Below are 10,389 nucleotides of genomic sequence, written 5' to 3'. Positions count from 1 at the left end.
AGACAGTTTCACTCTTGTTGCCCAGGCTGGAGTACAATGGTGCCATCTCGGCTCACCGCAACCTCCACTTCCCGGGTTCAAGCGATTCTCCTGTCTCAGCCTTCCAAGTAGCTGGGATTACAGGCATGCACCACCATGCATTTTGTATTTTTAGTAGAGATGGGGTTTCTCCTTGTCCATCAGACTGGTCTTGAACTCCTGAATTCAGCTGATCTGCCCACCTCGGCCACCCAAATTGCTGGGATTACAGGTGTGAGCCACTGGGACTGCTCTTTGCCATATTTTGTACTAGCCCTGAAAAGCCGTCCTTTGTAGGGGGAAATTTGCATCTGTAAATAATCTCTATTAACACAGCTAGATCTCTTACTTCCCCAATATTGAAAAGATTAAGAGTCCAGCACGTTTTAAAGGTCTGAATAGAAAATGTTCATCATCTATTGTCTCTAAGAGCAGCCAATATAAAGACTTCAAAAGAACCTTGGTCTCCACAATCTTTTTTTTCTGAGACAGAGCCTTGCTCTGTTGAACAGGTTGGAGCTCAGTGGGGCAATTTCGGCTCACTGCCACCTGCACCTGCTGGGTTCAAGCGATTTTCCCACCATTCTACTCAGCCTCTTGAGTAGCTGGGATTATAGGCACCCACCACCATGCCTGGCTAATTTTTTTTTTTTTTTTTGTATTTTTAGTAGAGATGGGGTTTCCACATGTTGGCCAGGCTGGTCTCAAGCTCCTGACCTCAAATGATCCACCCACCTTGGCCTCCCAAAGTGCTGGAATTACAGGCATGAGCCACCGTGCCCAGCCTCCACAATCTTTTATCTTAACCTGAACATTTCCTTTCTGTTGATCCCAGGTCTTTAGACAATCTCAACCAATTGTTAAACAGAAAATATTTACATTTACCTGAACCCTGCCCCTTCCCCGCTTGCCCACCTTTGAGTTGTCCTGCCTTTCTGGACCAAATAGACGTCTGTGTGTGTGTGTGTGTGTGTGTGTGTGTGTGTGTGTGTGTGTGTGTGTGTGTTTTCTTTTTGAGATAGAGTTTTGCTCTTGTCACCAGGCTGGGGTGCAATGGTATAATCTTGGCTCACTGCAACCTCTGCCTCCTGGGTTCACGTGATTCTCCAGCCTCAGTCTCCTGAGTAGCTGGGATTATAGGTGCCCACCACCATGCCCAGCTAATTTTTGTATTTTTAGTAGAGACACGGTTTCACCATGTTGGCCAGGGTGGTCTCCAACTCCTGACCTCAGGTGATCCATCTGCCTTGGCCTTCCAAAGTGCTGAGATTACAGGCGTGAGCCACTGCACCCAGTCAGCAGATGCATCACAATTTATTTAGCCAATCTCCTACTGGAGAACACAGAGTTTGTCTCCAAACTTTTGCTATTATCAGCACTGTTTTATATTTATTTATTTATTTATTTTGAGACAGTCTTACTCTGTTGCCCAGGCTGAAGTGCAGTGGCACAATCTTGGCTCACTGCAACCTCTGACCCCCCAGGTTCAAGCAATTCTCCTGCCTCAGCCTCTTGAGTAGCTGGGATTACAGGGGTGTGCCATCATGTCTGGCTAATTTTTGTATTTTTAGTATATACGGGGTTTCACCATGTTGGCCAGGCTGGTCTTAAACTCCTGACCTCAAGTGATCACCTACTTCGGCCTCCCAAAGTGCTGGGATTACTGGCGTGTTGGAGACAATGAGTTCTGAATTTCTTTTCAAAGAATCAGTATGTCAGTAGGTTCAGTTCTTTGTCCTCCATTTTAAAGTTTAACTTCCTTGCAGTTTCAGTAAACAACCTTCTCCACCAGTTCTAATCAGCAGTTCACATGTGTTCCCCGTGGTCCCCTGCTCTTCCCTGACTCATCCTGGTCACCTGCTCCGGTTACCTGCTCTGGTCACCTGCTTTGACCTCAGTTACCCCCTGGTTACCTGCTCTGACCTGTCCTGTAACCATCCTTCCAACCAAACTACTCACCCACCACTCTGGTTGGTACCCCTGCGCTCTTTAAAATAGCCAATCCAAATTAGCCTAGACTGTGCTGTCTAACCCTAGCCAATAGGGGAACGATGTAGCATCAGGGGCTACCTCCATTAGGAATAAGAAGCCTTCCCCTCCCTTGTCCAGGTGTGTGCTTGCCACTGTTCCATCTGTGAGCTGCAGCCTTCTGTAGAAGTAAATTGCCTTGCTGAGGAGGTTTATATTCAAGTACTACTTCTTTTGTGGCACCAAAAATTTACATGTAACAGGCGTGAGCCACTGCACCTGGCCAGTGCTACTTTAATGAATAACTTGTACATAAATCATTTTGCACATATGCACATATATCAGATAAACTCCTGGAAATAGATTTGCTGGCTAATTTTTGTATTTTTAGTAGAGATGGGGTTTCACCATGTTGGCCAGGATGGTCTCGATCTATTGACCTCATGATCCACCTGCCTCGGCCTCCCAAAATGCCAGAAATATAGGCGTGAGCCACCGCATCTGACCTAATTTTGTATTTTTAGTAGAGATGGGGTTTCACCATGTTGGCCAGCTGGTTTTGATCTCCTGACCTCAAGTGATCCCTCCCAAAGTGTAGGGATTACAGCTGTGAGCCATTGTGCTGGACCACGAAATTTGGATTGTTATCTTGGATAAGACAGAAACAAAGAAAACACAATAGGAGGAAAAATGTGGAAAAATATTCAATCAAGTCCTTCTCAGTTAACACGGTATCATTAATATAACACAAAGAGCTACAAGAAGTGCTGTTGTACACGGAGTTCTGTTTGGTTGTCAAAGGGTCCAGTAAGAATTAAGGACAACCCCAATGAGGACAGTATGGGTGATCTTCACAGAGATGCTTCAGTGGGGTGGAACTGTAGTTGGGTAGTCTTGGGACCAGCAAGGAAGAGGCAAAAAGTGTGCCGGGGGTGCTGGGTGTAGTGGTTCCTACCTATAATCCCAGCACTTTAGAAGGTTGAAGTGGGAGGATTGCCTGAGTCCAGGAATTTGAGACCAGCCTGGGGAACATAGGGAGATAGAGTCTCTACAAAAATTTTTTTTAAAAGGCCAGGCTTGGTGGCTCATGCCTGTAATCCCAGCACTTTGGGAGGCCGAGGCAGGCAGATCACCTGAGGTCAGGAGTTCAAGACCAGCCTGGCCAACATGGTGAAACCCTATCTCTACCAAAAATATAAATAATTAGCTGAGTGCAATGGTGTGCGCCTGTATCCCCAGATACTCGGGAGGCTGAGGCATGAGTATCGCTTGAACTCAGGAGGTGGAGGCTGTGGTGAACTAAAATGGCACCATTGCACTCCAGCCTGGGTGACAGAGCAGACTCTGTCTCAAAAAAAAAAAAACAAAAAACAACACTTAGCTGGGTGTGGTGGCACGTGCCTGTAGTCCCAGCTACTCAGGAGGCTGAGGCATGAGAATTGCTTGAATCTGGGAGGCGGAGGTTGCAGTGAGCCGAGATCGCGCTGCTGCTCTCTAGCCTGGGCGACAGAGTGAGACCCTGTCTCAAAAACAAAAAAAACAAAAAAGCATGCCAGGGACAGTATCCTTGTGAGCAAAAGGTGGGTGAACAGTGAAATTGCATCTGCCTTAGGGAGATGATTATTAAGACGATGAAAGGTCCATGTTTTTGGCAGAAAACCCACTGTTCTCTGAGCGCCCCACCTGTCTAGTCTCACGAATTAGTTGATTAAACATTTGGTTTACTACCCTCCCCTGTTCCTTCTAGCACCACCCTGGGCAGAGACATCAACCTTCAGGTTCATCTGATCATGTACCGGGCACCTATATATGCCAGACACCTCTAGGAAATGAAGATACAGACCCTGTTTGCTTCATAAAAGGGCTCCTGCCTCACAGCCTGCAATGGGCAGCTCCGTTTTTAGGTGCAATCCTAGGGTCACCCTGTGGCAAAGTCCCTCCCTGTACCTGAGGAAGGACAGAAAGAGAGCAAGAAGTTCATCAGAACCAAATCTCAGACTGGCTCCCATATATTTGTTAAATAAACCAACAAAAGACTTAACTAGGACTCTGCCAGGTGGAAGAGGAGGAGAAAATAATATCAAGCAGTTGGAATGGCGTATGTCATGAAATGCGAGAGATGGTAATGCTGAGCGGTTGGTGGAAGCAGAAGAGATAAGTGGCTGCCAGGAAGGAGGCTAGAAAGAAAGCCCCATCTGTTCCCAAAAGTTATTATTATACCATCAGTATAGGGTAAAACATCAGGTGACTTCTATTTCTATAGCCAAAACATTGAAGGACAAGTTTATGCTTAATTTGCTGCCTCTCATCTGCTTCTGGTTGACTTAGGGGTGAAAAATACCTCTGCAGATGGGACAGGGGTTTGCTCATCCAAGACGGGGCAGCCCCAGCTCACTCCACCTGCAGAACAGTCACGTTTGTCTCCCTGCCCCGACCTGCAGCCCAGTGTTTGTTTTCACTGTGGTAAAATATATATACAAGTTTACTACTGTAACTTTTTTTTTTTTTTTTGAGATGGAGTCTTGCTCTGTCACCAGAGCTGGAGTGCAATGGCACAATCTCGGCTCACTGTAACCTCTGCTTCCCAGGTTCAAGTGATCCTCCTGCCTCAACCACCTGAGTAGCTGGGATTACAGGCGCCCGCCACCACGCCCAGCTAATTTTTTGTATTTTTAGTTGAGACGGGGTTTCACCATGTTGTCCAGGCTGGTCTGGAACTCCTGCCTCCCAAAGTGCTGGGATTACAGGCATTAGCCACTGTGCCCAGCTGACAGCTGGATTCTTTTACCTCAGAGCATTTGAGACCAATAGCCAGAAGACTGTCTGCTCCACAAGGCAGTTGTTGAAAACTTTAAATGACAGTCTTCCTCAATGATCTCCATGATTCCAGCTACTTCTACTAATTTTCACCTGGGCATTGTGTGCAAATACTGGAAAATAAGTCTTGTTCTCCTTTAAAGGGCACTTTGGGGGTGGAGCTTGAAAAAAACAAGGCACTTCATCACGCGTTGTAAGTGCAGAACCTCCTCTCTCTGCAGGATCTCCTATCTCCTCTGCCGTGGCCCTGGCAGGAGCTGGTTTAGCGGGAAGTCATAACTGGGTGGGGCAACCTCAGAAACTGTCTCTTCCTCACATGACCAGACAGCAGCGGCCGGTTCCTGTTTAACTATGTCAGCACTGCGGCTGACAACATAGAGTGCTGGAGTGAAAGAGACCTAGGTTTTGATTCCTCGCTCTGCTTCTCTGAGTCTCAGTTCTGCTGACTTTGTAGAATGGGTGAAGGGTCCCTAGTTTCTGAGGGGTGGTAAGAAAATCGTGCACGTGAAGCCCTGAGCACTGCCCTGGCTGGTAAGGTAGGGTTCATTTCATGCCTACGTACACACAGTCTACACTCCCACCAGCACTCCGTGAAGCTCCGTGTATTCAACTCTCTGCTCTGTTAGAGCTCCCAGTCTGGGCTGGGCACTGTGGCTCACACCTGAAATCCCAGCACTTTGGGAGGCTGAGGCGGTTGGATCACCTGAGGTCAGGAGTTCAAGACAAGCCTGGCCAACATGGTGAAACTTCGTGTCTACTAAAAATACAAAAGTCAGCCATGCGTGGTGGCGCACGCTTGTAATCCCAGCTACTTAGGAAGCTGAGGCAGGAGAATTGCTTGAACCCGGGAAACAGAGGTTGCAGTGAGCTGAGATCGCGCCACTGCACTCCAACCTGGGTGACAGAGCGAGACTCCATCTCAAAAAAAAGAACTCCCCAGTCTGTTCTCATTGTTTGCCACAGCCACCCATGGCAAGCACCACCCCTTCCAAAACACTGCCTGCCCTCAGTGTAGTGACCCTTTGGTCCTAGGGTCACATATGGCCAACTTCTGGGACAAACTGAGTGTGGGAAGTAGACAAATTCCTTTTTAAAGTTTCATTTCTTTAAAAAATAAATCGTAAGTGTGCTAATAACTTTGTTAAGCCCTATCCTATGTAGCTGTTAGACATGTCAGGCTTACAGGCACGTAGTACATTCTATGTCTTTGTACTTTAACCAAGATATCTGTGCTGGACGTGCTCACAGGCATGTCCCAGCCCTCCATTCCTTTTACCTGTTTAGAAAAGTTTTAAGTTGTTAGCCAATTGGGCTTTAGTTTAGATTGTGAGGTCTGGCTCCAGCCAACGGAGATCAGATACAGCAGTAAGGACAAGCCCAAATGCGTAAGGGATAAATTTGTGTGTTCTTTGTACTCTCGAGGCACAATGGCTACTGGGAGTACCCTTCCTGCAGTCCAGGAAGTAAAAATTGCGTTGTTAAAAAATCCTTTGTCTCAGTGCTAATTTTTCTTTGCAGCACCGAGCATCTATTTCTAACATCTATTTCCAACACTGAGTTAGAGTAGTTGTCTACAAAGAGGGGTGCAGAAGCTCACTCCTGGGGGGCTAAGAAAAAAATATCAGACCATGTGTGGTGGCTCACACCTGTAACCTCAACACTTCGGGAAGCGAAGGCAGGAGGATCGCTTGAGCCCAGGAGACTGACCTGGACAACACAGTGAGACCCCTATGATACGGTTTGGCTCTGTGTCCCCATCCAAATCTCATACAGAATTGTAATCCCCATGTGTCATGGGAGGGACCTAGTGGGAAGTGATTGGATCATGGGGGTGGTTTCCCCCATGCTGTTTTCATGATAGTGAGTTCTCATGACATCTGATGGTTTGAAGTGTGAGACAGTTTTCCCCTTCACTCTCTCTCCTGCCACCATGTACGATGTGCCTTGCTTCCTCTTTGCTTTCTGCCATAATTGTAAGTTTCCTGTGGCTTCCCCAGCCACGGAGAACTGTGAGTCAATTAAATCTCTTCTCCTTTTTTTTTTTTTTTTTTTTTTTTTTTGAGATGGAGTCTTGCTTTTTCACCAAGCTGGATCTCAGCTCATTGCAATCTCCATCTACCATATTCAAGCAATTCCCCTGCCTCAGCCTCCTGAGTAGCTGGGACTACAGGCACACACCACCACACCTGGGTAATTTTTTTGTATTTTAGTAGAAACAGGGTTTCACCATGGCCGGGATGGTCTCGATATCCTGACCTCATGAGCCACCTGCCTTGGCCTCCCAAAGTGCTGGGATTACAGATGTAAGACGCCACATCTGGCCAACCTCTTTATAAATTACCCATGCTCAGGTTGTTAGTGCAAAAGTGAACTAATACATCTCATCTCTACAAACAATCAAAAAGTTGGCTGGGCATAGTAGTGTGTACCTGTAGTTCCAGCTACTCAGGAGGCTGAGGCAGGAGGATCGCTTTCAGTCCAGGAGTTTGAGGCTGTAGTGAGCTATGATCATGCCACTGCACTCCAGCCTGGGTGACAGAGCAAGACTCTGTCTCTAAAAAGAATGAACTGTTAATTTTGTTTGTCCTCATTTTTTTTTTCTGAGACCAAGCCTTGCTCTGTTACCCAGACTGGAGTGCAGTGGGGTGATCACGGCTTACAGCAACAGCTGCCTTCTGGGCCCAATCGATCTGCCTGCCTCAGCTTCCCAAGTGGCTGAGACTACAGGCATGCACCACCAAACCTGGTTATTTTTTTTTTTGGTATTTTTTTGGAGAGACAGGGTTTTGCCATATTGCCCATGCTGGTCTCAAACTCTTGGACTCCAGTAATCCCCCCGCCTCGGCCTCCCAAAGCTGGGATTACAGGCATGAGCCACCATGGCTGGCCTGTAATCTGCATACTTTTAAAATCCTGTTTTATAGATTACACATGTTGGAACCCAAGTAAATTAATATAACACATAGCTTATAGACACTGGGGCTGGACATATACTTAACTTTTACTGCTGGGTGTATGATCAAAACCTCTTAGAGATCACAGGAGTGGCAGAGCTGGTTAGTTGCTACCACCGTAAGAGGTAGTTACCATTGATATTCCTACCTTGTAGATGAGGAAAGTGAGGCACAAAGGATGCCCAGGCCAGTACATGGGGAAACTGAGTCAAACCCAGGCACACTTACTGCAGAGAGTATATCCTTAACCACTGTGCTGTATCCTGTGACAAAAGGAAAGATTTGTACATGCTTTATGTAGGTGTAGGACTTACTGTTTTATCACAAACATAAAGATGTGAGTGCTGTTAAATCCCGATCTTTACAATTTTTCAGTTAATAAATAAGGATTAAGTTATATATGGTATCTGTGGAAAACAGTAAGTTATTTTAGACACTGGAGAGAAAAAATGAAAAGGTAGATTTGTAAATCTATTACAAGAACCACCTTTCCTGGCATAATAGCACAGCATATATACTGATGATATAAATAAGCTATTGGTTTTGTTGTAAATTTTGATAAATGAGCATGCACACCTACCTAGATGCTAGCTACTAGTCAGAGGATGATTATCTCCTTACAACTTGAATTGCAGGTAACTCATAGATGAGCAGTTATGGTACATAGAATCTATAATTCTACACTTTCTTTCTTGAGATGGGATCCTTTTCTGTCCACCAGGCTGGAATACAGTGGTGTCATCAAGGGTCACTGCAGCCTCAGTTTCCTGAGCTCAAGTGATCCTTGCAGCTTAGCCTCCCAAGCACCTGGGACTATAGGCACGCACCACCATGCCTGGCTACTTTTATATTTTGTAGAGAGTTTATGTTACCCCGGCTGGTCTCAAACTCCTGGGCTTGTGATCCTCCTGCTTTGGCCTCCCAAAGTGCTGGGATTACAGGTGTGAGTCCCCATGCCTGGCCCACTTTGATATTTTAAATTTTAGTAACCAAAACTTGCACATTTTTACTTTGAGGATACTTCCTTTAACACAAAAGATACAACTTCCATGTAATTTCCAATAAATGTTTGTGTGATTACCCACATATCTAGTGGTGCTTTTGAGATGGAGTCTCACTCTTGTTGCCTAGGCTGGAGTCCAGTGGTGCAATCTTGGCTCACTGCAACCTCCGCCTCCTGGTTTAAGCGGTTCTTCCACCTCAGGCTCCCGAATAGCTGGGATTACAGGCACCTACCACCATGCCTGGCTAATTTTTGTATTTTCAGTGGAGACGGGGGTTTCACCATGTTGGTCAGGCTGGTCCCGAACTCCTGACCTCAGGTGATCTGCCCACCTCGGACTCCCAAAGTGCTGGGATTATAGGCGTGAGCCACTGTGACTGGCCTAGTGGTGCTTTTTAATTCCTACTTTTAGCCCTTATTTAGGAAGTCAGGGATTTCTGTGATCTCCAAATGCTGTGTTGGGCCTAATGACACAATTGCTTTTGCACTGCACAAAAACTTCTAAGTAGTAGGATATTAGGAGGAGAAACTTAGCCAAGAATGCTAGTTAAATCTCCAAAGCAGCTGTTGTGTTCTGCAGGATTGGGCTGTGCAGTGCTCTGGTGGCTGAACGGGGGGGCATGACACGAGACCAGCAGGTCTGGAAGGCACTGTGCTCAGTGGCAGAGTTAAAGTGCCCACAGCCAAGAAGATGCTCCAGTCCATGGTGCTAAACAGGGTAGGTGGCTGGCAAGACACAAAGATTCTTGAAAAACAGCAGAATGAGATGCTGCTAAGCCAGAGAATTCTGTGCCTAGGAAAGGAACATTTTAATGTACAGTGAGGTCTGCAAAGTGGTAAAATCTCTTTACCAAAGGGAACAGAAGGCCAGACAGGGAGAGTTCCTGACAGTTTCAGGCCTTCAAGTTTCCGAAACTGTGTTGATTTTTTTTTTTTTTTTTTTAATTTGAGTCTCACTCTGTTACTCAGGCTGGAGGGTAGTGGTGCGATCCTCCGCCTCCTGGGTTCAAGCAATTCTCCTGCCTCAGCCTCCAAGTAGCTGGGATTACAGGCACACGCCCCCATGCCCAGCTCATTTTCTGTGTTTTTAGTAGAGACGGGGTTTCACCATGTTGGCCAGGCTGGCCTGGACTCCCTTCTCAAGTGATCCGTCCGCCTCAGCCTTCCAAAGTGCTGGGATTACAGGCGTGAGCCATGGAGTCCAGCCTTAATTTTTGTATTTTTAGTAGAGATGGAGTTTCACCATGTTGGCCAGGCTGGTCTCGAACTCCTGACCTCAGGTGATTTGCTTGCCTTGGCCTCCCAAAGTGTTGGGATTACAGGTGTGAGCCACCACGTCTGGCCCCAAGCACTCTCTAATATAAATCAACAGAGTCAAGGCCAGATATGGTGGCTCATGCCTGTAATTCCAGCACTTTGGGAGGCCAAGGCAAGTGAATCACCTGAGGTCAGGAGTTCGAGACCACCCTGGCCAGCATGGCAAAACCCTGTCTCTACTAATAACACAAAAAAATTAGCCAGGTGTGATGGTGCAGCTGTAATCCCAGCTACTTGGGAGGCTGAGGCAGGAGAATTGCTTGAGCCCAGAGGGTAGAGGTTGCAGTGAGCTAAGACTGCGCCACTGCACTC

General features: G+C 46.7%; 1 long non-coding RNA gene across 1 annotated transcript in view; it reads right to left on the bottom strand.

Moving 5' to 3' along the window:
• Positions 1 to 3,663: 3,663 nt before the first annotated feature.
• The window catches only part of LOC108302557, a 12,240-nt gene continuing 5,514 nt past the window's right edge, over positions 3,664 to 10,389 (bottom strand). Inside the window, exons 3-4 of the long non-coding RNA XR_001824397.2 lie at positions 8,800 to 8,801; positions 3,664 to 3,673 (exon numbers count right to left, since the gene is read on the bottom strand). This is a non-coding gene — a long non-coding RNA (uncharacterized LOC108302557). The remainder of the gene's footprint in view (positions 3,674 to 8,799; positions 8,802 to 10,389) is intronic.

The sequence above is a fragment of the Cebus imitator genome, unplaced genomic scaffold, assembly GCF_001604975.1.
Source record: "Cebus imitator isolate Cc_AM_T3 unplaced genomic scaffold, Cebus_imitator-1.0 Scaffold41, whole genome shotgun sequence".
Taxonomy (NCBI): domain Eukaryota; kingdom Metazoa; phylum Chordata; class Mammalia; order Primates; family Cebidae; genus Cebus; species Cebus imitator.
Note: the sequence above shows the minus strand (reverse complement) of the source record. Positions and strands in the feature narration are given on the sequence as shown.